This window comes from Triticum aestivum, chromosome 1B (genome assembly GCF_018294505.1).
Source record: "Triticum aestivum cultivar Chinese Spring chromosome 1B, IWGSC CS RefSeq v2.1, whole genome shotgun sequence".
Taxonomy (NCBI): Eukaryota; Viridiplantae; Streptophyta; class Magnoliopsida; order Poales; family Poaceae; genus Triticum; species Triticum aestivum.
The window spans coordinates 233289684-233317115 of NC_057795.1; positions in this window are offsets into that span (position 1 = coordinate 233289684).

A 27432-nucleotide genomic window follows, 5' to 3' on the forward strand; every position below is an offset into this window, starting at 1 on the left:
GCTCCAAAAACGTGATCAACGTGGCTCATGATACCAAGATGATGTAGGGCGGAACCCTAGGAGGACGATCTTTCACGTTTGGAGTGGATCCTACGGGGAATCACGAAGAACATGCGGAAGCACAAAGGGGAAAACACGGGGAAAATGAGAGAGAATCACGAAACCGACATAGAACCAATCACACGAGTGCTAGATCACCGAACACATAGAGATACATATGATCCACAATCAACAATGGTAAGGATACAAAGGAACCGTTCTTCTCCGTACGGAGGTCTTGATGATCTTCCCTAGAAAGGGGTCTTGAATCTTCTTGGGGGATCTTCTCCGAAGAGGTCTTGAGCTCCGAGGAGAAGTAACCAAGTGGATGAGCAAGGCTCTCACACAAATATGAGCTAAACCAATGCTAGATCTAATTAGGAGGTGGGGGAGACCTATTTATAGTCATAGTGCAAAAGGAGGTCAAAGCGAAGGGATACAAGGGCTCCAGCCCGCAGGTTCGGTCACTTAGGGGTCGGACGTCTGGAAGGCATCGGACGTCCGGAGGCTCGGGATGGTCCGGACGTCCGGCTGGGCTCGGGCGTCCGTAGAATTGGCTCGGTCGTAGGCGCGTCGGACGTCCGGAGGGGGTCGGTCGTCCGGAGCTTCGTGACGGTTCGAACGTCCGGAAGTCGTCGATCATCCGTAGATTTGGCTCGGGTGCTTGTCGTCCGGTCGTCCGGTCCGCCTCGGACGTCTATAGATTTGGTTCGGATGGCGAAGTACCGGACGTTCAGAAGGCTCGGTCGTCCGTGTCCTGGGAGTCATCGGACGTCCGGACTTGGTCGGTCGTCCGATGCCTGTAGCTTCAGCAACCTTTGTTCTTGTTCTTCAACATGCTTGGGGTCCTCGTCGTCTTGGCTCTTGCAAGTAGTTGTTCCTTGGCTCACCTCCATGTACCTGATTACACATAGTGTTTCCAAATGAGGTAGTAGCCATGTCTCGTGAGTAGGAAGAGGGAGTTCGGAGAGGAGCGAGTTCACCTTATCTTCGATAGCCTTAGCTTGGGCTCATGTCATGGGTCCAAGTGGTGTTGAGGGAGATGTAGATGCGTCCATGGGGATGAGCGTGGGATGCTCCGCATCAGTAGGTTCATTGCTACTTAAAGTCTTGACCTCTCCAATCCCACTTTTATCAATTTTTGCATCTAGATCTAAAAACTCTAAGTCATTGGGACACCTTTGAACTAAAGTTGACTCATCTCCAGTCCCATCTTTATCAAGTTTAATATTGAAAAACAAAGAATCAATAGGAGTGACATCAATAACTTTTAGATCTTCATCATTATTATCATGAAAACTAGACGAACACGCTTTTACAAACCAATCTTTTTTATTACGCATCTTAGCGGTTCTTTTTTTCCACTCATCAATGGAAATTCTCATGGCTTTGAGAGACTCATTGATATCATGATTAGGTGGGATAGATCTAAGATTCAAAGAATCAACATCAAGAGAAATTCTATCCACGTTCCTAGCCAAGTCATCAATCTTGAGATTTTTTCTTCAATCAAAGCATTAAAATATTCTTTTGTGAACTCATAAATTCTTTAACACTATTCCCAAAATTAGAGGGAATCTTATTAAAATTTCCATAGGAATTGTTGTAGAGGAATTACTAAGAAACAGCCTAGGATTAAAATTACCTCTATACGTGTTGTTACCAAAATTGTTCCTACCTACAAAATTCACATCCATAGATCCATTATTATTCTCAATCAAAGTGGACAAAGGCATATCATTAGGATCAGAAGATACACTCTTATTAGTAAATAATTTCATAAGTTCACCCATCTTTCCACTCAAAACATTAATCTCTTCAATCGTATGAACCTTTTTAGTAGTGGATCTTTCGGTGTGCCATTCAGAATAATTAACCATGATATTATCTAGGAGCTTAGTAGCCTCTCCTAAAGTAATTTCCATAATAGTGCCTCCCGCAGCTGAATCTAAAAGGTTTCTAGAAGCAAAATTCAATCCGGCATAATTTTTTTGTATAATCATCCACAAATTCAAACCATTTGTAACACAATTTCGTATCATCAATTTCGTCCTCTCCCAAGATTGCGGAACATGCTCATGATCAAGTTGCTTAAAATTCATAATATCGTTCCTAAGGAAGATGATTTTAGCGGGAGGAAAATACTTAGAGATGAAAGCATCTTTACACTTACTCCACGAATCAATACTATTTATAGGCAAAGATGAAAACCAAGTTTTAGCACGATCTTTAAGCGAAAACAGAAATAGCTTAAATTTAACAATATCATTATCCACATCTTTCTTATTTGGCATATCGCACAAATCAACGAAATTTTTTAGATGGGATGCGGCATCTTCACTAGGAAGGCCAGAAAATTGATCTTTCATAACAAGATTCAGCAAAGCGGCATTAATTTCACAAGATTCAACATTAGTAGAGGGAGCAATTGGAGTGCTAACAAAATTATTGTTGTTGGTATTGGAAAAGTCACACAATTTGGTATTATCTTGAGCCATCGTGACAAAGCAAGCAATCCAACACACAAGCACACAAGAAGGAAGCGAAAAAGACGAAAGTAAGAGGTGCGAAGAAAAGGCAAATCTTTTTGAAAATAATTTTAGAGGCGGGGGAGAGAAAAACGAGAGGTGAATGGCGAATAATGTAATGCAAGAGAGAAGAGTTTATGATGGGTACTTGGTATGGCTTGACTTGACGTAGATCTCCCCGACAACGGCGCTAGAAATTCTTCCTGCTACATCTTGAGCTTGCGTATGTTTTTCCCTTGAAGAAGAAAGGGTGACGCAGCAAAGTATAGTAACTATTTCCCTCAGTTTGAGAACCAAGGTATAAATCCAGTAGGAGACAACGCACAAGTCACCGAATACCTACACAAACAATCAACAACTTGCACCCAACGCGATAAATGGGTTGTCAATCCCTTCACGGTTACTTGCAAAAAGTGAGATCTGATAAAGAGAGATAAACGGTAAAGTAAATATTTTTGGTATTATTGGTTTATAGATCGGGAAGTAAAAGATTGCAAAATAGTAGATCAAAAACTAGTATGATGTAAAAGAGAACTTATATGATGAAAAAGTGACCCGGGGGCCATAGGTTCACTAGTGGCTTCTCTCAAGATAGCAAATATTACGCTGGGTGAACAAATTACTGCCGAGCAATTGATTGAAGAGCACATAATTATGATGATAACTAAGGCAATGATCATGAATATAGGAATCATGTCCATGTCAAGTAGACTGAAACGATTTTGCATCTACTACTATTACTCCACACATCGACCGCTATCCAGCATGCGTCTAGAGTATTAAGTTCATAAAGAATGGAGTAACACATTAAGTAAGATGCCATGATGTAGAGGAATTAACTCAAGCAATATGATGAAAACTCCATCTTTTTATCCTTGATGGAAATAATACAATATGTGCATTGCTGCCCCTACTGTCACTGGGAAAGGACACTGCAAGATTGAACCCAAAGCTAAGCACTTCTCCCATTGCAAGAAAAACCAATCTAGTAGGCCAAACTAAACGATAATTCGAAGAGACTTGCAAAGACATAAAATCATGTATATAAGAATTCAGAGAAGAACCAAATAATACTCATAGATAATCGACTCAAAAATCCACAACTCATCGATCTCGGCAAACACACCGCAAAAGAATATTATGTCGAATAGATCTCCAAGAACATCGAGGAGAACATGGCATTGAGAATCAAAGAGAGAGAAGAAGCCATCTAGCTACTAGCTATGGACCCGTAGGTCTGTGGTAAACTACTCACGCTTCATCGGAAGGGTAATATTGTTGATGTAGAAGCCCTTCATGATCGAATCCCCCTACGGCAGGATGCCAGAAAAGTCTCCTAGATGGGATCTCACCGGTACCGAAGGTTGTGGCGGTGGAAAAGTGGTTTCGTGGCTCTCCTGGAAGTTTTTGGGGTATAAGAGTCTATATAGGCGAAGGAACTAGGTCAGGAGACCCACAAGGGGCCCACGAGGCAGGGTGCGCGCCCTATCCCCCTGGGCGCGCCCTCTACCCTCATTGCCGCCTCGTTGCGTCTCTGACTTCATCTCCAAGTCTCCTGGTTTGCTTCTGGTCCAAGAAAGATCATCGCGAAAGTTTCATTCTGTTTGGACTCTGTTTGGTATTCCTTTTCTATGAAACTCTAAAACAGGCAAAAAAACAGAAACTGGCACTAGACTCTGGGTTAATAGGTTAGTCCCAAAAATAATATAAAATTGCATATTAATGCCTATTTAACATCCAAAACATATAATATAATAGCATGGAACAATCAAAAATTATAGATACGTTGGAGACGTATCAATCTTGTCGGGGTTGGCCTCTATCCCTCGGTGTGACACGAAGAAACCAAGTAGCTTTCCGGAGGGCATGCCGAACACACACTTCTCATGGTTTAACTTTAGGTTGATCTTGCACAAGTTCGCAAAGGTCTCTTCCAAATCTTGAATGAGCATTGATCTACTTGGTCGTGACCACTATGTCATCCATGTAAGCTTCTACGTTCATGTGCAACTGAGGATCAAAAGCAATTTCCACTGCTCTTGCAAACGTGGATGTAGCACTCTTGAACCCGAAGGGCATTCATACAAAGCAGTACATGCCACATGGAGATGTGAACACGGTCTTCTCTTTGTCTTCCTTGGACATGAATATCTCATGGTATCCGGAGTATGCATCCAAAAAGGAAAGCAGATCACACCCGGAAGTGGAATACACAATCTGATCGATGCATGACAGGGGGAAAGGGTCCTTCGGGCATGCCTTGTTCAGATCTGTGAAGTTTCCATTTCCCATTTGCCTTGCGCACCACCACTGGGTTTGCTAACCATGTTGGATGCAAATCTCCCTTAAATAAACCAGCTGCTTCAAGTTTCTTGGTCTCCTCGGCAATAAACGGTTGCCGTTCCAAAGCTTGCTTTCTGACCTTCTGCTTGACGGGCCGAGCATGAGGACAAACATCAAGGTGGTGATTGATTACCTCCCTGGGAACGCCGGGGATGTCAGATGGTTGCCAAGAAAACGCATCGACATTCACCCACAGGAAGGCAACAAGCGCGCTTTCCTATTTGTCGTCAAGGGTGGAATTGATGGTGAACATACCATTAGTACCATCCTGTCCTGCCAGGACCTTCTTCACAACAGGTGAAGTAACTTTGGATCTCTTACTAGTGGAACTCTTCGGCAAGTCATCAACAGGTGAGGCGCACTCAGGAGAGGCGCGCTTCCGGGATTCCTTGACGGCATCTCTGCTAGCCTTCTTTCCATTCTTTGTTTCCTTGGCGGAAGCTACAGCTTCAGCGGCCTCAGGAGCTACTGCGTCTCGGTACATTTTATCCATGCATGTGATTTCATCATTCTTTTCCGATGGTATGGAAATGACGCCCATTGGCCCTGGCATCTTCAGAGTATTGTAAGCATAGTGGGATGCTGCCATGAACTTTGCCACAGCTAGGCGGCCAAGGATCCCACTTTAAGGAAGAGGAAGATGGACAACATCAAACACAACCTTCTTAATCCGGTAATTCAGCTCTCTGCCAAATGTTACCGGCAGCGTAATATTTCCCTTAGGCCGGCTCCTGTCGGGGTTGATTCCTTGGAACGTGCTAGTAACTTTGAGCTCTTCATCTGGTATTTGTAACTTGCTGACTACCTTGGGAGAGATCAGGTTCAGTCTATCCCTGCAGTCAACTAGCATCTTTGTGACTTTGAGGTTGCGGATTGTTGGCGAGACCAACAACGACAAACACCCTACCGTAGTAGTGTGGTCAGGGTGATCCTCTTCATCAAAGATGATAGGCGTGCGAGACCATTTGAGAGGCTTCTGAGAGCCTGCAGCTGGCTCCACCACATTGACCTCACGCGGCCACTGATTGAACTGCCGGTGAGAGGAGCGCAGGGATTCACCTCCGTCAACGCACATAGCTTCAGTCGCTTTTTGGAATTCTTGCTCACTAGTTGCTTCTTCATCTCCTTCATCACTCACACCATCACCTTACTTCTTCTCACAACCTCTAGCAGATTTCTCTTTTTGCTTAGGGGTCTCGCCGTGGCGCCTCCTTCACTGCCACGACCCTTATTGCCAACACCTTCTTGGTCTCTCTCCTTGTCGCGCTTCTCATACTCAGCTTTCTGCTTCTTGACAAGTTGCTCGACTTGATGACATTCTTGGAGATCACAACCCTTGGTGCAGTGGATTTTGTAGTATGGCCCATCAAACTTTCCAGCTTTCTCCGTAGCCGCAGCCTCCCGGCAATCAGCGCATGCGGCATTTTCCTTGTTGGGGGCTTTGGTTTTGGCCTTCTTGCCTGTGCCAGGATGGCTAGAGCCCTCAACAGCCAATACTGACTTTTCCTTATGCTTCTTATTACGCTTCCGCCCCTTCCTCTTCAAGCTAGCGGCCTCGTTGTCGTCATCTTAATGGACCTCGATGCCATCCTCCTCTTTGGGGAGTCGCCTTCCTTCTTCAGCTCGAGTGCATTTGTGTGCCAAGGTATGCAACTCATTAATAGTCTTGGGAAACCAGATGTTCATTTTGGAACTGATCCTCCTATTGCACATGTTTGAGTGCAACGCGACAATTACAGTTGCCGGGTGTATTCTGGAATGTTGCGATGCACTCGACTGAATCTCTACATTTATTTTCGCAAGCTCTCCCCTTCCTTCTGTGGAAGGACTTGCCAATCACTGGGCCATCCTAGTTCTTGATGCCCCCCCCCGTGAAGGCGCTAACAAATTCATTGCATAGTTCAGCCCATGATGAGATGGAATTCTTTGGCAGGTGCATTAGCCATGACCTCACGTTTGGCTTGAGTGCCAAAGGGAAGTAGTTGGCGAACATCTTCTCATCTGTCCCTCGGATGGCCTGAACAACAATTGTGTAGATGCTGAAGAACTCTGCAGGGTTCAGCTTTCGATCATATTTTTGGGCAACTCCAACTTAAAAACGCGGGCAGATGGCCAACAGACTGCCGCAGCTCACGAGTGAAGGCAGGGCACACAACCTCAAAAGGTAAGTACCCACCCTCACTGGGCGCGGGTTTGTCGACGTCTGGGCCATTGCGATTATCGAGTTGATGGGGGGTCTCCCGGCGCCGCTCTATAGTGACGTGCGCATCTTCCCTCCGCCGATCCTCCAGGACCTACAGCTAATCTCGGCGGGCTCGTGGATCAGACAAGGCCATCAAAGCTTTGTCGGGCTCGTCATCACGTTGCTCTTGTCGTTGCCTCTAGGTTTGCTGCCGCGGAGGGGACTGCACTATCAGTGTGTCCTCCTCAACACGGCCAGCAATTCGGGCTGCTATCGTCATTCGGCGGTACTGCGATGGCTCACCTCCTGAGATTTTTTGGCTTCACCGAAGTAGATCAAACTCTGGATGGTGCCTCTCGACTCATCCGTTTAATCAACTGCCGGTGGGAACCTCAACATGAGTTGAGCCTGCGCCATGGCATCCGTAGCCATGCTCGGCATAGATGATGAGGCAAATCATGACATTGCTCGACTCCTGGTAACACCAGCAGGGGCGTCGCTGTGCTCGTGCCGTTGTGAGCCGGTCACCAAGGCAGTTGGGCGATTAGTGGGACGCATTTGGGGACCGGTGCCCCCGTTCGACGCTATGTCTTGATCACCTTGCTTTGGTCAAGGCAAGTGTCCACTAGACACTCCCGCTGCGGGCGCTGCTAGAGGGTCACGGCTTGCGCCAGAGCGGGTGTTGTCGCTGCGGCTGCGTCCGCTTGCACGACGGGGAGGTGGAGGTTGAACATTTTCCTCGCCCGTGGCCTGCGGGTTATGGACATCGGGATGTTGTTGATGTCGCCCTTCCCCGGCATTTTCTGGTCCAGCTTCGACCACAGGGGACACAACGACAGTGCCACCTGCACTGGTCATATCACCAGTGGCACCTTCTTCTCCCTATGCTACCACAGTGCCTACGGCGTCGGTGGCTATGTGTGAGGGGGCCTTCGAAGTGGAAGGATGATTTGTTGCACCGGGCTTCTTCTTGGGCGTCATGGACGATAAAACCGAGGATGAAGAAGACAATGATGAAGATTGACGCGTTGTTCACAACTTCGGGTTAGCACAAACACTGTCCCCTACCTGGCGTGCCAAAGATATCGTGGGTTGACATGATCACCTATGGGGCAATCGGCCCCTTGTGGTTCAGTAAGGAGGAAGATCACGTTGCGCAAAGAGCAGAGGCCATGAAACAACACGATGGTGGTGACGCTAGTGGTTTTTACCCAGGTTCAGGCCGCCGTGAGGCATAAAGCCCTACTCCTACTTTGGTGGATTTGATGGAAGAACTGAAAGAACATGCATCGCTCAAGCCCGGGAAGGTGGCCTCAAGGAGAGCAGCTACACGCGTACAAGTATGCCAGGGTCCGAATCCCTTTCGAGTTTGCTATGGCCCTCCTTTTATGGCTCAAGGGGTAACCACAGTGGCAAAATAGACAGTGTCTAGTGATTAGATAGCTAATAGTGTTATCATACCTAAATGTGGCAGTTAGGACAGAGTGCATTAAATGCACTGCTAGGTGTGATGTTGAGGATGCAGCCTGACAAGCCTGTCGTGCTGCTTAATCATCTTCTGCTTATCTGCTTGACACGCCTCTGGATGGGTGTCATATGAGGGTAATCAATCTTCTAAATGGCTGCCACGTAACTAGTGGAAGCCACTTAATCATCTTGAGGGCTCGACACCGCACTGATAGGTGATTTGCGTTGTGGTGCGGTGGAGCGGTGGCTCCTTGGCGGGGAGATTTGCCCCTGGCGAACCCGGAAAGCCTGCCGGGGAAATCTTGGACTTGTCCTTGGGGAGGCCTCGACCAGGCTAGGCTCTCCTACCCGGCAAGGGAGGCTTTCCCAAGGTGATATCTTGCTGTTTTGGCTTGTCTTGGTATTCTTGATCCGCTCTTTGACCTGTCAAAGAGTTGCTTCTTTGGCTTGGCCTTGAGTTATGCGTTGGTGTAGTTATTTCTTTGCAAATACACATGTGTACAAGTCTGGGGAACAAACATAAATATTTGTTGTACCGAGACATACAATAATTAAGAGACAACCCTAAGGCTCATGCCGGTTGTCGATATTACAAAACATGATCATTTCATACAACAACGTATATCACATCATGTCTTGACCATATCATCACAACATGCCCTGCAAAAACAAGTTAGACGTCCTCTACTTTGTTGTTGCAATTTTTACGTGGATGCTATGGCTTCTAGCAAGAACCGTTCTTAACTACGTAAAAACCACAATGGTGATTATCAAGTTTGTTGTTTTAACCTTCTTCAAGGACCGGTTGTAGTTAAATTTGATTCAACTAAAGTAGGAGAAACAGACACCCGCCAGCCACCTTTATGCAAAACAAGTTGCATGTCAGTTGGTGGAACCAGTTTCATGTGCGTGGACATGTAAGGTTGGTCTGGGCCACTTCATCACACAATAAGGCCGAATCAAAATAAGACGTTGGTGGTAAGAAGTATGACCATTACCGCCAACAACTCCTTTGTGTTCGACTCGTGCATATCATCTACACATAGACCTAGCTCGGGTGCCACTTTTGGGGAATATTGCATGGAAAACAAAAACATTCTACGCACACGCAAGATCTATCCATGGAGATGCATAGCAACGAGAGGGGAGAGTATGTCTACGTACCCTGGTAGACCGTAAAGCGAAAGCGTTTAACAACGCAGTTGATGTAGTCGAACACCTTTGCGATCCAACCGATCAAGTACCGAACGTACAAGAGCTCTGGGTTCAACACATGTTCTACTCAATGATGTGCTTGCCTTCTTGGTCCAGCAAGATGGGTGAAGTAGTAGATGAGTTCCAGCAGCACGGCGGCATGGTGACGGTCGTGGTGAACTTGTTCCCGCAGGGCTTCGTTGTGCACTGCGAAAAACTGGACGGAGGACTAAACTGTGGAGAGGGGTGCCGCACGGGGCTAAGAGATTGTCGTGGGGTTGTGTGGCACACTCTCCCTCATATGTGGGGGGGGGGGGAGGCAGCCAGGAGGCGCCCCAAGGGCGTCCGGCCGACCCCCTTGGTCTCCTACCTCTAGTGCCCCCCCCTTCCTTGTTTGCCTGTGTGGGGAAGGCAGGAGGAGGTGGTGCCCCCCTTTCCTTCCTCTTAGGTGGAGGGAAGGAAAGAGGGGCTAACCCTCCCCCCTTTCCATCCATAGGGCCATCGGACAAGGGAAACAGCACGCCAGCCCCTTGTGGGCTGGTGCCTTCACCCTCTTGGTCCATAAGGCCCAGTAACCTCCCGAGGCTTCCCCGAACCCCTTCCGATGATCCGGTGACTACCCGATACACTCCAAAACCATGCTGGTGCACAAATAGTATCGTCCTATATATCAATATTTACCTCCGGACCATTTCGGAGCTCCTCATCGTGTCGGTGATCTCTTTCGAGATTCCAAACAACATTCGATCACCAAATCACATAACTCATATAATACTATATTGTTAATGAACGTTAAGCGTGCGGACCCTACAAGTTCAACAATGATGTAGACATGACTGAGACGCCTCTCCGCACTACAAAAAAATACACTTATGTGATGATACGTGTTTGTCACAGTAGGTCACATTCTCTGTCATGCATGTACATCCATGACGATTTTATGACACTATCAAGATAGTCATACATGTGGTGTCGTAGAAGTGTTCCATGACAATACCAAAATTGTCATCACGGAAGTGTCCACTCCCATGACGTTAAATGGCGCGTTATGGAAGAGCTTTCATCAAGCGTAATAGACATGTGGCATCCAACATAACGGGTCACTGTTAAGCTATCGGGTTTGGGGTTGGATCCAAAAACCCGTTAACAACCCGGACCAATGGGGATTTTCCACGTGTAAAATTCTCAATCACCGGCGGATCCACGTGTCGGCCCAGCATTGGGACAGTTGTCATCTAGTGAATGGACAGGACGCGCACGTCGACACGTGGCTCGGCCCAATAGTGGCCCATTCAGGTCAAAAGACCGGCCCGTTTGACCAGGTCAAAAGGTAACGGCTGTCCCACTTAAATCATGTTAGTGGCATGTTCGCATATAGCCCATTTATAGCCCGCTAACGCACGACCCATTATGGACTATCTAAATTAGGCCCAGTAGCGTCATCTGGGCCGTCCAATATGATTCCAGCCTGTCGTAACTTCTGGCCCATCTATGGCTCATGACGTCTTTTGGTGCTTATGAGGCCCTTTGTAACTCTTGGCCCATTAAGGGCCCGTAGTGAAACTAGCACGTAATGAACACTGTATCGCTTTATACCCTGTCTATGTACGAAAGTATGGGCTCTTCTGTAACCCTTACTTGTGCACGGTAAAATGTAGCCATGCCCGTGGTAGGGCCCGACAGGGTAGTAGAAGACAAAAGACAAGACTATCAAGACAGTAATCAAGTCGGAGAACATAGAGCAAAGGACAAGCTGGACCTCCCTCGGCAACATCCTTGCTGGGGCAGCTTGCGTAGCCCTGACAAGCTCCTTGTCGGGGCGACCTGCGAAGCACCAACAAGGCCATCACCCTTGAGACTGAGAGCTTTGACACCATCGACAGAGTCAAGGCCAAGACTTGGGAATGCATTGTTGGAAATATGCCCTAGAGGCAATAATAAAAGGATTATTATTATATTTCTTTGTTCGTGATAGTTCTCTTTTATTCATGCTATAATTGTATTATCCAGAAATCGTAATACACGTGTGAATACTTAGACCACAACATGTCCCTAGTGAGCCTCTAGTTGACTAGCTCGTTGATCAACAGATAGTCATGGTTTCCTGACTCTGGACATTGGATGTCGTTGATAACGGGGTCACGTCACTAGGATAATGATGTGATGGACAAGACCCAATCCTAAGCATAGCACAAGATCATGTAGTTCATTTTGCTAGAGCTTTTCCAATGTCAAGTATCTCTTCCTTAGACCATGAGATCGCGTAACTCCCGGATACCGTAGAAGTGCTTTGGGTGTACCAAACGTCACAACGTAACTGGGTGACTATAAAGGTGCACTACAGGTATCTCCGAAAGTGTCTGTTGGGTTGACACGGATCGAGACTTGGATTTGTCACTCCGTATTACGGAGAGGTATCAGTGGGCCCACTCGGTAGTGCATCATCATAATGAGCTCAAAGTGACCAAGTGTCTGGTCACGGTATCATGCATTACGGTACGAGTAAAGTGACTTGCCGGCAATGAGATTGAACGAGGTATTGGGATACCGACGATCGAATCTCGGGCAAGTAACATACCGTCTGACAAAGGGAATAGTATACGGGGTTGCTTGAATCCTCGACATCGTGATTCATGGGTATCCAGATCATCGAGGAGTATGTGGGAGCCAACATGGGTATCCATATCCCGCTGTTGGTTATTGACCGGAGAGCCGTCTCGGTCATGTCTGCATGTCTCCCGAACCCGTAGGGTCTACACACTTAAGGTTCGGTGACGCTAGGGTTGTATGAATATTAGTATGCAGCATACCGAAAGTTGTTCGGAGTCCAGGATGTGATCCCGGACGTCAGGAGGAGTTCCGGAATGGTTCGGAGGTAAAGAATTATATATAGGAAGTGCTATTTCGGCCATCGGGAAAGTTTCGAGGTCCACCGGTATTGTACCGGGACCACCGGAAGGGTCCCGGGGGTCCACCGGGTGGGGCCACCTATCTCGGAGGGGCCCGTGGGCTGAAGTGGGAGGGGAACCAGCCCCTAGTGGGCTGGTGCGCCCCCCCCCTTAGCCCCCCCTGCGCCTAGGGTTGAAAACACAAGGGTGGGGGGCGCACCCCACTTGCCTTGGGGGGCACTCCACCCCCCTTGGCCGCCGCCCCCCCTTGGAGATCTGATCTCCAGGGCCGGCGCCCCCCCTGGGGGCCTATATAAAGGAGGGGGGGAGGGAGGGCAGCCACACCTAAGTCTTGGCGCCTCCCCCCTGCTACACCTCTTCCTCCTCCCGCAGTAGCTTGGCGAAGCCCTGCCGGAGTCCTGCTGCATCCACCACCACGCTGTTGTGCTGCTGGATCTTCATCAACCTCTCCTTCCCCCTTGCTGGATCAAGACGGAGGAGACGTCACGCTGACCGTACATGTGTTGAATGCGGAGGTGCCATCCGTTCGGCACTAGGATCTCCGGTGATAAGATCACGACGAGAACGACTACCTCAACCCCGTTCTCTTGAACGCTTCCGCAGCAATCTACAAGTGGTATGTAGATGCATCTCTCTCCTATCACTCGTTGCTTAGATGAACTCATAGATGGATCTTGGTGAAACCATAGGAAAAAATTTATTTTCTGCAACGTTCCCCAACAGTGGCATCCTGAGCTAGGTCTATGCGTAGTTCTCTATTGCACGAGCAGAACACAATTTTGTTTTGGGCGTATATCTTGTCAACTTGCTTGCCGCTACTAGTCTTATTTTGCTTCAGCGGTATTGTGGGATGAAGCGGCCCGGACCGACCTTACACGTACGCTTACGTGAGACAGGTTCCACCGACTGACATGCACTAGTTGCATAAGGTGGCTAGCGGGTGTCTGTCTCTCCCACTTTAGTTGGAGCGGATTCGACGAAAAGGGTCCTTATGAAGGGTAAATAGAAGTTGACAAAAATCACGTTGTGGTTATTCGTAGGTAAGAAAACGTTCTTGCTAGAACCCAATTGCAGCCACGTAAAAGATGCAACAACAATTAGAGGACTTCTAACTTGTTTTTGCAGCAATTGTCATGTGATGTGATATGGCCAGAAGTTGTGATGAATGATGAATGATATATTGTGATGTATGAGATCATGTTCTTGTAATAGGAATCACGACTTGCATGTCGATGAGTGTGACAACCGGTAGGAGCCATAAGAGTTGTCTTTATTTTTTGTATGACCTGCGTGTCATTGAAGAACGCCATGTAAATTACTTTACTTTATTGCTAAACGCGTTAGCCATACAAGTAGAAGTAGTCGTTGGCATGACAACTTCTTGAAGACACGATGATGGAGATCATGGTGTCATGCCGGTGACGAAGATGATCATGGAGCCCCGAAGATGGAGATCAAAGGAGCTATATGATATTGGCCATATCATGTCACTATTATATAATTGCATGTGATGTTTATTATGTTTATGCATCTTGTTTACTTAGAACGACGGTAGTAAATAAGATGATCCCTTATAATAATTTCAACAAAGTGTTCCCCCTAACTATGCGCCGATGCTAAAGTTCGTCGTTTCGAAGCACCACGTGATGATCGGGTGTGATAGATCCTTATGTTCACATACAACGGGCGTAAGACAGTTTTACACATGCAAAACACTTAGGGTTAACTTGACGAGCCTAGCATGTACAGACATGGCCTTGGAACACAAGAGACCAAAAGGTCGAACATGAGTCGTATGGAAGATATGATCAACATGGAGATGTTCACCGATGATGACTAGTCCGTCTCACGTGATGATCGGACACGTCCTAGTCGACTCGGATCGTGTAACACTTAGATGACTAGAGGGATGTCAATCTGAGTGGGAGTTCATTAAATAATTTAATTAGATGAACTTAATTATCATGAACTTAGTCTAAAATATTTGCAAAATATGTCTTGTAGATCAAATGGCCAACGCTCATGTCAACATGAACTTCAACGCGTCCCTAGAGAAAACAAAGCTGAAAAATGATGGCAGCAACTATTCAGACTGGGTCCGGAACCTGAGGATCATCCACATAGCAGCCAAGAAAGATTATGTCCTAGAAGCACCGCTAGGTGAAGCACCCATCCCAGAGAACCAAGACGTTATGAACGCTTGGCAGTCACGTGCTGATGATTACTCCTTCGTTCAGTGCGGCATGCTTTACAGCTTAGAACCGGGGCTCCAAAAGTGTTTTGAGCGACACGGAGCATATGAGATGTTCGAGGAGCTGAAAATGGTTTTTCAAGCTCATGCCCGGGTCGAGAGACATGAAGTCTCCAACAAGTTCTATAGTTGTAAGATGGAGGAAAACAGTTCTGTCAGTGAGCACATACTCAAAATGTCTGGGTTGCACAACCGCCTGTCCCAGCTAGAGATCAACCTCCCGGACGAGGCGGTCATTGACAGAATCCTTCAGTCGCTCCCACCGAGCTACAAGAGCTTTGTGCTGAACTACAATATGCAAGGGATGGTGAAGACCATTCCTGAAGTATTTTCAATGCTGAAGTCAACAGAGGTTGAACTCAAGAAAGAACATCAAGTGTTGATGGTCAATAAAACCACCAAGTTCAAGAAGGGCAAGGGTAAGAAGAACTTCAAGAAGGACGGCAAAGATGTTGCCGCGCCCGGTAAGCCAGTTGCCGGGAAGAAGTCAAAGAATGGACCCAAGCCTGAGACTAAGTGCTTTTATTGCAAAGGGAAGGGTCACTGGAAGCGGAACTGCCCCAAATACTTAGCGGACAAGAAGGCCGGCAACACTAAAGGTATATGTGATATACATGTAATTGATGTGTACCTTACCAGTACTCATAGTAACTCCTGGGTATTTGATACCGGTGTCGTTGCTCATATTTGTAACTCACAGCAGGAGCTGCGGAATAAGTGGAGACTGGCGAAGGATGAGGTGACGATGCGCGTCGGGAATGGTTCCAAGGTCGATGTGATCGCCGTCGGCACGCTACCTCTACATTTACCCACGGAATTAGTTATGAACCTCAATAGTTGTTATTTAGTGCCAAGTTTGAGCATGAACATTGTATCTGGATCTCATTTAATACGAGATGGCTACTCATTTAAATCCGAGAATAATGGTTGTTCTATTTATATGAGAGATATGTTTTATGGTCATTCCCTAATGGTCAATGTTTGTTCTTAATGAATCTCGAACGTAATGTTACACATATTCATAGTGTGAATACCAAAAGATGTAAAGTTGATAACGATAGTCCCACATACTTGTGGCACTGCCGCCTTGGTCACATTGGTGTCAAGCGCATGAAGAAGCTCCATGCTGATGGACTTTTAGAGTCTCTAGATTATGAATCATTTGACACATGCGAACCATGCCTCATGGGCAAAATGACCAAGACTCCGTTCTCTGGAACAATGGAGCGAGCAACCAACTTATTGGAATTCATACATACTGATGTGTGTGGTCCAATGAGCGTTGAGGCTCGCGGAGGATATCGTTATATTCTCAATCTCACTGATGACTTAAGTAGATATGGGTATGTCTACTTGATGAAACACAAGTCTGAGACCTTTGAAAAGTTCAAGGAATTTCAGAATGAGGTAGAGAATCAACGTGAACGAAAGATAAAATTCTTACGATCAGATCGTGGAGGAGAATACTTAAGTCACGAATTTGGTACACACTTAAGAAAATGTGGAATTGTTTCACAACTCACGCCGCCTGGAACACCTCAGCGTAATGGTATGTCCGAATGTAGTAATCGCACTCTATTGGATATGGTGTGATCTATGATGTCTCTTATCGATTTACCGCTATCATTTTGGGGATACGCTCTAGAGACAGCTACATTCACTTTAAATAGGGCACCGTCTAAATCCGTTGAGACGACACCGTATGAATTATGGTTTGGGAAGAAACCTAAGCTGTCGTTTCTAAAAGTTTGGGGATGCGATGCTTATGTCAAGAAACTTCAACCTGAAAAGCTCGAACCCAAGTCGAAAAAATGCGTCTTCATAGGATACCCTAAGGAAACCATTGGGTATACCTTCTACCTTAGATCCGAAGGCAAGATCTTTTTTGCCAAGAACGGATCCTTTCTGGAAAAGGAGTTTCGCTCGAAAGGAGTAAGTGGGAGGAAAGTAGAACTCGATGAAGTACTACCTCTTGAACCGGAAAGTAGTACAGCTCAGGAAAATGTTCCTATGGTGCCTACACCGACTGGAGAGGAAATTAATGATGATGACCAAGGTACTTCAGATCAAGTTGCTACTAAACTTCGTAGGTCCACAAGGACACGTTCCACACCAGAGTGGTATGGCAACCCTGTCCTAGAAATCATGTTGTTAGACAATGGTGAACCTTCGAACTATGGAGAAGCGATGGCGGGCCCAGATTCCAACAAATGGCTAGAAGCCATGCAATCTGAGATAGAATCCATGTATGAAAACAAAGTATGGACTTTGACTGACTTGCCTGATGATCCGCGAGTGATAGAAAACAAATGGATCTTTAAGAAGAAGACGGACGCGGATGGTAATGTCACCATCTCTAAAGCTTGACTTGTCGCTAAGGGTTATCGAAAAGTTCAAGGGATTGACTATGATGAGACTTTCTCTCCTGTAGAGAAGCTTAAGTCCGTCCGAATCATGTTAGCAATTGCCGCATACTATGATTATGAGATATGGCAGATGGACGTCAAAACGGCATTCCTTAACGGTTATCTTAAGGAAGAGTTGTATATGATGCAGCCGGAAGGTTTGTCGATCCTAAGAATGCTAACAAAGTATGCAAGCTCCAGCGATCCATTTATGGGCTGGTGCAAGCATCTCGAAGTTTGGGAACATTCGCTTTGATGAGATGATCAAAGCGTTTGGGTTTATGCAGACTTATGGAGAAGCCTGCGTTTACAAGAAAGTGAGTGGGAGCTCTGTAGCATTTCTCATATTATATGTAGATGACATACTTTGATGGGAAATGATATAGAATTCTTGGACAGCATTAAGGCCTACTTGAATAAGTGTTTTTCAATGAAGGACCTTGGAGAAGCTGCTTACATATTAGGCATCAAGATCTATAGGGATAGATCGAGACGCCTCATAGGTCTTTCACAAAGCACATACCTTGATAAGATTTGAAGAAGTTCAAAATGGATCAGTCCAAGAAAGGGTTCTTGCCTGTATTGCCAAGGTGTGAGATTGAGCTCGGCTCAATGCCCGACCACGGCAGAAGATAAAGAAGAGATGAGTGTCATCCCCATATGCCTCAGCCATAGGATCTATTATGTATCCATGCTGTGTACCAGACCTGATGTAAACCTTGCCGTAAGTTTGGTAGGTAGGTACCAAAGTAATCCCGGCAAGGAACACTAGACAGCGGTCAAGAATATCCTGAAGTACCTGAAAAGGACAAAGGACATGTTTCTTGTTTAATGGAGGTGACGAAGGAGCTCGTCGTAAAGGGTTTGGTCGACGCTAGCTTTCGACACAGATCTGGATGACTCTAAGTCACAAACCGGATACGTGTATATGTTGAATGGTGGGGTAGTAAGCTGGTGCATGCTGCAAGCAGAGCGTCGTGGCGGATCTACATGTGAAGCGGAGTACATGGCAGCCTCGGAGGCAGCGCATGAAGCAATTTGGGTGAAGGAGTTCATCACCGACCTAGGAGTCATACCCAATGCGTCGGGGCCGATCAAACTCTTCTGTGACAACACTGGAGCTATTGCCCTTGCCAAGAGGCCCAGGTTTCACAAGAAGACCAGGCACATCAAGCGTCGTTTCAACTCCATCCGTGAAAATGTTCAGATGGAGACATAGATATTTGCAAAGTACATACAGATCTGAATGTCGCAGATCCGTTGACTAAACCTCTTCCGCAAGCAAAACATGATCAACACCAGAACTCTATGGGTGTTCGATTCATCCACAATGTAACTAGATTATTGACTCTAGTGCAAGTGGAGACTATTGGAAATATGCCCTAGAGGAATAATAAAAGGATTATTATTATATTCCTTTGTTCATGATAGTTGTCTTTTATTCATGCTATAATTGTATTATCCGAAATCGTAATACACGTGTGAATACATAGACCACAACATGTCCCTAGTAAGCCTCTAGTTGACTAGCTCGTTGATCAACAGATAGTCATGGTTTCCCTGACTATGACATTAGATGTCGTTGATAACGGGATCACGTCATTAGGAGAATGATGTGATGGACAAGACCCAATCCTAAGCATAGCACAAGATCGTGTAGTTCGTTTTGCTAGAGCTTTTCCTATGTCAAGTATCTCTTCCTTAGACCATGAGATCGTTTGTAAATCCCGGATACGTAGAGTGCTTGGGTGTACCAAACATCACAACGTAACTGGGTGACTATAAAGGTGCACTACAGGTATCTCCCAAAGTGTCTGTTTGGGTTGACACGGATCGAGACTGGGATTTGTCACTCCATATAATGGAGAGGTATCACTGGGCCCACTCGGTAGTGCATCACATAATGAGCTCAAAGTGACCAAGTGTCTGGTCACGGGATCATGCATTACGGTACAAGTAAAGGGACTTGCGGTAACAAGATCGAACGAAGGTATTGGGATACCGAGATCGATCTCGGGCAAGTAACATACCGTCTGACAAAGGGAATAGTATACGAGTTGCTTGAATCCTCGACATCGTGGTTCATCCGATGAATCATCGAGGAGCATGTGGAGCCACATGGGTGTCCAGATCCTGCTGTTGTTATTGACCGGAGAGCCGTCTCGGTCATGTCTGCATGTCTCTCCGAACCCGTAGGGTCTACACACTTAAGGTTCGGTGACACTAGAGTTGTATGAATATGACTATGCAGCATACCGAAAGTTGTTCAGAGTCCCGTATGAGATCCCGAACGTCACGAGGAGTTCCGGAATGGTCCGGAGGTAAAGAATTATATATAGGATGTGCTGTTTCAGCCATCGGGAAAGTTTCGGGGTCCACCAGTATTGTACCGGGACCACCGGAAGGGTCCCGGGGGTCCACCGGTGGGGCCACCTATCCCGGAGGGCCCCGTGGGCTGAAGTGGGAGGGGAACCAGCCCCTAGTGGGCTGGTGCGCCCCCCCCCTTGGGCCCCCCCTGCGCCTAGGGTTGAAAACCCTAGGGTGGGGGGCGCACCCCACTTGCCTTGGGGGGCACTCCACCCCCCTTGGCCACCGCCCCCCCTTGGAGATCTCATCTCCAGGGTCGCCCCCCTGGGGGCCTATATAAAGGAGGGGGAAGGGAGGGCAGCCGCACCTAAGTCTTGGCGCCTCCCTCCCCCTGCTACACATCTTCCTACTCCCGCAGTAGCTTGGCGAAGCCCTGCGGGAGTCCTGCTGCATCCACCACCACGCCGTTGTGCTGTTGGATCTTCATCAACCTCTCCTTCCCCCTTGCTGGATCAAGACGGAGGAGACGTCATGCTGACCGTACGTGTGTTGAACGCGGAGGTGCCGTCCGTTCGGCGCTAGGATCTCCGGTGATAGGATCACGACGAGAACGACTACCTCAACCCTGTTCTCTTGAACGCTTCCGCACGCGATCTACAAGTGGTATGTAGATGCATCTCTCTCCTATCACTCGTTGCTTAGATGAACTCATAGATGGATCTTGGTGAAACTGTAGGTAATTTTTTTTCTGCAACGTTCCCCAACATGCATGCATAGTAGCATGCAGATCTTTGTGAAAGACTGATGGCTTGCCGGTCCACATGGGGCCAGAAGATGAAGACCCCTGATACGTCTCCGTCATATCTATAATTTTTGATTGTTCCATGCCAAAATTATTCAACTTTCATATACTTTTGGCAACTTTTTATATTATTTTTGGGACTAACATATTGATCTAGTGCCCAGTGCCAGTTCCTAGTTGTTGCATGTTTTGTGTTTCACAGAAACCCAATATCAGACGGATTCCAAACGGGATAAAAACGGACGGAGAATTATTTTGGAATATTTGTGATTTTTGGGAGGAAGAATCAATGCGAGACGGTGCCTGAGGTGGCCACGAGGGTGGCCCACACCACCACTTTAAGTGGGCACCCCTGACCCTCGTGGGCCCCTCGTAAGGCGGTTGATGCTCTACTTTGGCCGCAAGATAGCTAATTTTTGGAAAAATATCTAGGCGAAGGTTTCAATCCAATCGTAATTACGGATCTCCGGATATAAAAGAAACGGTGCCAAGGCAGAATCCCAGAAGGCAGAAACAGAGAGAGACAGAGAGATAGATCCAATCTCGAAGGGGCTCTCGCCCCTCCCACTCCATGGGAGACAAGGACCAAAGGGGAAACCCTTCTCCCATGTAGGGAGAAGGTCAAGGAAGAAGAAGAAGAAGGGGGGCTCTCTCCCCCTTGCTTCTGGTGGCGCCGGAACGCCGCTGGAGGCCATCATCATCACCGCGATCTACACCAACACCTCCGCCATCTTCACCAACATCTCCATCACCTTCCCCCATCTATATTCAGCAGTCCACTCTCCCGCAATACCCTCTACTTGAACATGGTTCTTTATGCTTCATATTAATATCCAATGATGTGTTGCCATCCTATGATGTCTGAGCAGATTTTCTTTGTCCTATCGGTGATTAATGAATTGCTATGATTGGTTTGAGTTGCATGTTTTATTATTGGTGCTGTCCTATGGTGCTCTCCATGTCGCGCAAGCGTGAGGGATCCCCGCTGTAGGGTTTGCAATATGTTCATGATTTGCTTATGGTGGTTGGCGTGAGTGATAGAAGCACAGACCCGAGTAAGTAGGTTGTTTGCGTATGGGATAAAGGGGACTTGATACTTTAATGCTATGTTGGGTTTTTACCTTAGATATCTTTAGTAGTTGCGAGATGCTTGCTAGAGTTCCAATCATAAGTGCATATGATCCAAGAAGAGAAGTATGTTAGCTTATGCCTCTCCCTCAAATAAAATTGGCAATAGTGATTACCGGTCTAGTAAAGTAGTCAATTTCTTAGGGGACAATTTCACACTCCTACCACCACTTTTCCACACTCGCTATATTTACTTTATTGCTTCTTTATCTAAAACAGCCCCTACTTTTTATTTACACGCTCTTTATATTCTTGCAAACCTATCCACAACACCTACAAAGTACTTCTAGTTCATACTTGTTCTAGGTAAAGCGAACCTCAAGCGTGGTAGAGTCGTATCAGTGGCAGATAGGACTTGAGAGAATATTTGTTCTACCTTTTAGCTCTCGTTGGGTTCGACACTCTTACTTATCGAAAGAGGGCTACAATTGATCCCCCTATACTTGTGGGTTTATCAAGACTTTTTCTGGCGCCGTTGCCGGGGAGTCATAGCGTGGGGTGAATATTCTCGTGTGTTGCTTGTTTGCTTTATCACTAAGTAATTTTTATTTGGCTGTTCTAAGTTGTTCTCTATCTTTAGTTATGGATATGGAACACGAAATACCAAAAAAATTAGGTTGTACTTGCTACTCATGGAGATGGGGAACCTCCTAAAACCCTCGATGCTCGTTATGTGCAAGAAATTATGTACTACTTTGGATAATCCTGAGAAACCCCATTCAATTATGTTATGGAGACACGTTGGATCAACGTGAATACTTTTAGGGATTATCGCTTGACACAAAAAGGGAAACTATTATGGGATCAAATTTATATGTATGGTTGGTATGCTAGGCAACCTATGCTTGAGATATGATTATAACTTGTTTCTCTAGGATGAAGGCTCCACACCTTCCCTTTTCATGCAAATTTAATGATGATAAAACCTTGGCTTTCTTATGCTAATGTATATATGATTACTATGATGTGGAAACAAATAGAAGAATTTGTTGCTTTTATGGGTGCTTATGCAGATTGGAATCTTGTGTTAAAGAGTTTGACATTTTTGATGATTCAGTTTTACAGACCTGAAATTTTTGCTATACTTAATATTGTCTATGAGAATTTATGAATACAATTCCAAATATTGATGCATTTATTGAGGAAAGTCTCCGCTGTCCAAGAAGAGACTAATATTTGCAGGAAGCTATGGAAGAAGAAATTGATGAAACTGTGAGCTCATGGATGAAAAAATGATGAGGAAGACGAAGAACAAAAGGAGGAAGAGCGGATTAGCTACCCGTGCCCACCTTCTAATGAGAGTAACTCTTCAACTCATACATTTTTAATTCCCTTCGTGCTTACCGGAAGGATGATTGCTATGATGATTGTATGATCCCGTTGATTCTCTTGAAATATCCTTTTGATGATGCTTGCTATCTTGTGGCAAATGCCAATATGAATAGGCTTATGGAGATGAACTTGCTATAGTTCCTTATGTTAAACATGAAATTGTTGCTATTGCACCCACGCATGATAGTCCTATTATCTTTTTGAATTCTCCAAACTACACTATATCGGAGAAGTTTGTGCTTATTAAGGATTATATTGATGGGTTGCTTTTACTTGCACATGATAATTTTGATGAATGTAATATGCATGTGCTTGCTGCTCCTACTTGCAATTATTATGAGAGAGGAACTATATCTCCACCTCTCTATGTTTCCAATATGATAAATTGCAAGAAACTGCTTATACTATGCATTGGCCTTTACTATGGTGTGCATGAATTGTTCTTTTATGACATGCCGATGCATAGGAGAGAGTTAGACTTCGTTGTTGCATGATATATGTACTTGTGCTCACTACTAAATTACAAATCATTGTTAATTAAAATTGGCTTTGATATACTTGGGATCCGGGTGGATTCATTACTTGAGCACTATATGCCTAGCTTAATGGCTTTAAAGAAAGCGCTGCCAGGGAGACAACCCGGAAGTTTTGGAGAGTCATTTATTTCTGTTGAGTGCTTTATATAGTCTAAAACAAAAAAATAAAGAGGGGAACCCAAAACTTTTCAAAAAGGAAAGTGAAAGTGAGAGAGACAAGCATTGTTGAAGTGGGAGAGCTCCTTGAACTTTGTTCATGCTCACGGAAACTTTGTGAATCTTGATTACAGAAACTTTCATCAAAAATAATTATCCCCTTGTACATTCCATTGTATTATAAAATAATGTGCCAAGGTTTGCCTTTAGGATGTTTACAATGCTGTTGGTTTGTACGGTGCAGGACAGAAACTTTGGCTGTAGTGCGCGATTTTACATTTTTACTGGAACGTCAAATGGTTCTGATTCTTTTGCACTGTCTTTCTGTACAAATTTTTATTTTTCCTAATTTTGGTAGAATTTTTGGGGGTACCAGAAGTATGGTAATGTTCAGATTCTACAGACTGTTCTGTTTTTGACAGATTCTGTTTTTGATGCATAGTTTGCTTGTTTTGATGAATCTATCAATTTTATATCAGTGGATTAAGCATGGAAAAGTTATATTACAGTAGAAACAATGCAAAAAAATAATATGAATTGGTTTGCAACAGTACCTAGAATAGTGATTAGCTTTATTATACTAACGGATCTTACCGAGTTTTCTGTTGAAGTTTTGTGTGGATGAAGTGTTTGATCGAGGAGGTCTCGATATGAGGAAAAGGAAGAGAGGCAAGAGCTCAAGCTTGGGGATGTCCAAGGCACCCCAAGTAAATATTCAAGGAGACCCAAGCGTGTAAGCTTGGGGATGCCCCGGAAGGCATCCCCTCTTTCTTCAACAAGTACCGGTATGTTTTCGGATTCGTTTCGTTCATGCGATATGTGCAAGTCTTGGAGCGTCTTTTGCATTTAGTTTTCACTTTTATTTTATGCACCATGATGTTATGAGATAATCCTTGGTTGATATACAGAATTCTCATTGCACTTCACTTAAATCTTTTTAGTATGGCTTTATAGAATGCTTCATGTGCTTCACTTATATCATTTTGAAGTTTTGATTGCCTGTTTCTCTTCACATAGAAAACCGCCATTTGTAGAATGCTCTTTTGCTTCGCTTATATTTGTTAGAGCATGGGCATATCTTTTGTAGAAAGAATTAAGCTCTCGTGCTTCACTTATATCTATTTAGAGAGATGACAGGAATAGGTCATTCACATGGTTAGTCATAAAATCCTACATAAAAGTTGTAGATCACTGAATATGATATGTTTGATTCCTTGCAATAGTTTTGCGATATAGAGATGATAATATGTGGGAGGTTCTAGTAGATGGTTGTGTTTAGTAAGGATATTGGTGTTAATGTTTGTGATTCCCGTAGCATGCACGTATGGTAAAAGTTGTGTGACAGACTTGTTGCATGGGGTGCTCTTTTAATTGTCTTCCTAATGTGTGGAGGTCGGGATCGCGCGATGGTTAACTCGTATGGACCCTTCACCTAGGAGCATGCGTAGTAGTACTTTGCTTCAAGGGCAAGTAGTCTTTTGAAATAAGTATATGAGTTCTTTATGACTAATGTGAGTCCATGGATTATACGCACTCTCACCCTTCCACATTGCTAGCCTTTATTATGCCGCGTAACTTTCGCCAGTATCTTGCACCCATTATTTACCTTCATCAAATAGCCACCATACCTACCTACTATGGCATTTCCATAGCCATTCCGAGATATATTGCCATGCAACTTCCATCATCATCATATACATGACTTGAGCATTTATTGTCATATTGCCTTGCATGATCGTAAGATAGCTAGCATGATGTTATCATGGCTTGTCCAATTTTTGATATCTATGCTACGCTAGATCATTGCACACCCCGCTACACCGCTGGAGGCATTCATATAGAGTCATATCTTTGTTCTAGATATCGAGTTGTAATATTGAGTTGTAAGTAAATAAAAGTGTGATGATCATCATTATTAGAGCATTGCCCAAGTGAGGAAAGGATGATAGAGACTATGATTCCCCCATAAGTCGGGATGAGACTCCGGACTTTATGAAAAATAAAAGAGGCCAAAGAAGCCCCCCAAAAAAAGAGGCCAAAGAAGCCCACCAAAAAAATAAAAATAAAAAAGGAGAAATAAAAAAAATGAGAGAAAAAGGAGAGAAGGGGCAATGTTACTATCCTTTTAGCACACGTGTTGCTTCAAAGTAGCACCATGTTCTTCATATAGAGAGTCTCTCGAGTTATCACTTTCATATACTAGCGGGAATTTTCATTATAGAATTTGGCTTGTATATTCCGATGATGGGCTTCCTCAAATGCCCGAGGTATTCATGAGCAAGCAAGTTGGATGCACACCCACTTAGTTTCTAGTTTGAGCTTTCATACACTTATAGCTCTTAGTGCATCCATTGCATGGCAATCCCTACTCCTTGCATTGACATCAATTGATGGGGCATCTCCATTAGCCCGTTGATTAGCCGCATCGATGTGAGACTTTCTCCCTTTTTGTCTTCTCCACATAAACCTCCACCAATCATACTCTATTCCACCCATAGTGCTAGATCCATGGCTTGCGCTCATGTATTTGCGTGAGGTTGAAAAAGGTTTGAAGCACGTTAAAAAGTATGAACCAATTGCTTGGCTGAAACCGGGGTTGTGCATGATGGAGTATTTTTGTGTGATGAAAATGAAGCATGGCCAAACTATATGATTTTGTAGGGATAAGCATTCTTTAGCATTGTATTTTGAAAGACATGATTGTTTGTTGGGATGCCCTAAGCATTATTGTTTTAATGTCAAATGATAGACTATTGCCTTGATCACTCGTGTCTTAATATTCATGCCATGATTAGATTAATGATCAAGATTATGCTAGGTAGCATTCCACATCAAAAATTATCTTTTTTTATCATTTACCTACTCGAGGACGAGCAGGAATTAAGCTTGGGGATGCTGATACATCTCCATCGTATCTATAATTTTTGATTGTTCCATGCCAATATTATTCAAATTTCATATACTTTTGGCAACTTTTTATATTATTTTTGGGACTAACATATTGATATCCAGTGCCCCGTGCCAGTTCCTGTTTGTTGCATGTTTTATGTTTCGCAGAAACCCAATATCAAACGAAGTCCAAACGGGATAAAAACGGACGGAGAATTATTTTGGAATATTTGTGATTTTTGAGAGGAAGAATCAACGCGAGACGGTGACCGAGGTGGCCACGAGAGTGGCCCACGCCACCACTTTAAATGGGCACGCCCGTGACCCTCATGGGCATCTCGTAAGGCGGTTGATGCTCTAATTTGGCCGCAAGAAAGCTAATTTTTGGAAAAATATATGGGCGAAGGTTTCCATCCAATCGGAGTTATAGATCTCCGAATATAAAAGAAACGGTGCCAGGGCAGAATCCCAGAACGCAGAAACAGAGAGATAGATCCAATCTCGGAGGGGCTCTCGCCCCTCCCACGCCATGGGAGCCAAGGACCAGGGGGAAACCGCTTTCTCCCATCATAGGGAGGAGAGGTCAAGGAAGAGAAAGAAGAAGGGGGGGCTCTCTCCCCTTGCTTCCCTGCGAGCGCCGGAAACGCCGCCGGAGTCCAGTCATCATCACCACGATCTTAACCACCAAAACCTCCTCACCATCTTTGCACCAACATCTCCATCACCTCCCCCATCTATATTCAGGCGGTCCACTCTCCCGCAACCCGCGTATAACCGTCGACCTTGAACATGGTGCTTTATGGCATCAATTTATTTATCCAATGATGTGTTGCCATCCTAATGATGTCTGAGTAGATTTCGTTGGTCCTTATCGGTGATTGATGAATTGCTATATTGGTTGAGTTGCATGTTTTAATTATTGGTGCTTTCGCTATCGGTGCTCTCCGTGTTCGCGCATGCGTGA